The following is a 2,005-nucleotide window of genomic DNA, read 5'->3' on the forward strand; positions in this document are numbered from 1 at the left end:
TTTGAGGAATGAAACGTAGAGAATGTTTTCTCAAGTAACTCTTCTTCGGTTACTACTTCACCACAAAGTCTCAGCATCGAGACCGTTTTAAACAAGACCGAATTGTACTCATCCACTGACTTATAATCCATGAATCTTAGATTCTTCCAGTCATTTCTAGCCTTTGGGAGTAACACCGTTTTCTGGTGATCATATCTATGCTGTAAAGCATCCCAAAGCTCTAATGGATTTTCCATCGTAATGTACTGATCTTTTAGACCTTCAATGAGGTGATGGCGTATAATACTTATAGCCCTGTACCGATTCTTATCGGTCTCATTGTTGCCCTTGATGATTGTATCACCAAGTCCTTTTGACCTTAAGCTGATCTTTGTATCTAGCGCCCACAGCAAGTAGTTATCTCCGGAGAGATTAAGGGCTGCATAGTCTCTATTTGAGATTTTCGACATCTGAATCACATCATCATTTCAATTTAGATTCACAATGTGATCATGTGGCCGCATGGTTTATTAACAAGCTCAGCCACAAACTTGTCTTACGCATCTATGAAAAACAATCAATCTAATCGACCATGGTGCGAACAAACAAGCCACACAGCTATGTAGACAAGCAATAGGATTGGACATGTAAAACTAATTGACCATGGTGCGAACAATCCTAATTATATGATTCTACATGTATCAGAGAGATTAAGGCCACATGGCCATATGAATTTTCAATGCAATCAGATTCGAATTCGTATGTTTCTATATGCTGGTCGATTTTATTAAACAATACGAATGCAATTCAATTCAGATTCATATGTATGCAAACAATCCTAGGGTTTCCGATTTTATCACTAGTAGGATTCAATTTCAAGATTAAGGTTTCAAGGCCTTTAGGATTCAAGTTCTAGATCAGATTACTTCAATCAATCTAACAATCCTAAAACCTCAGATCATCAAACATTCAATCAATTAAAATCGGATTCAGTCCTTTAGGGTTTAGGGTTTCAATTCCAAAATTAGGGTTTCTCAAATTCAAATCAGGAACAATCAATTAAGTTCTAATGGAATCGATATCTATATTACTAGTTATGAGATTGTTGATTTTAAATTTGTAATTTCTAGGGTTTCATCAAGAACAAAGTTTCCATAATAATGGATTAGGGTTTTGATCTTTCTAGGTTCTCAGATTAAGTTATACATTTGCTTTGTAGAGGTTTAGAACCGGACCACCAGAGAAAGAGAGATCAGGAACGGATGAAACTCCAAGCTGAGGCGAGCGGACGCTTGCTGTCTCCAATCGGGTCGCGGATGGGTGCAGACGCGAGCTGAGGACGATCGCGGGCTGTCGGTTCGTCTCGGGTGCGATCGCGTCTCGGATTTTGATCGCGAGCTGGACGGGTTCTTCTGAGCTGGGACGTGAGCTGAGAACGTCAAGGATTCGAGATGGATCGTCTGAGTTCTTGGATGAACTAAGAACGTGTCTAGGGTTTTAGGTGTGGTCGCCGGTTTAGGGTTTTTAGGTTTTGAGGTTTCAATTTTGTCTCAGGGATCTAGAGACTATCATGCTGATAACGTGTTGTAAAAGAATGGGGAATTGTCGTATTATTAATGATCAATAGAGGTTCCTTATATAGGAATTACAAAGTATAGGAAAAATGAAATTATCCAAAACCTAATACAACATGAAATAGGAAAAGATCTAAAACAGAGAAAAGGAAAACGTCCTAAATCTAAGACGGTCTAAACCGACCGTCTCTCTCCTCGGACGACCGCCTCTCTCTCTCCTCGGACGACCGCCTCTCTCTCTCCTCCTTTGGCCACGGATTGGGCCTTGTCTTGGTCATTAGTTATGGGCCATCCACTTAATGATTTATAACAAATATCTATTAATAGTCTTTATAGGGTTTAAAGTGGACCATCATTTTCACTAAAATAAGTCTGAACATTGATACAAACATGATAATGCAACGCTATTGATTACGCGTTTAAGCACACACCAATTAACCTAATGTGCCAAC

This window comes from Brassica oleracea, chromosome C9, assembly GCF_000695525.1.
Source record: "Brassica oleracea var. oleracea cultivar TO1000 chromosome C9, BOL, whole genome shotgun sequence".
NCBI classification, from domain to species: Eukaryota; Viridiplantae; Streptophyta; class Magnoliopsida; order Brassicales; family Brassicaceae; genus Brassica; species Brassica oleracea.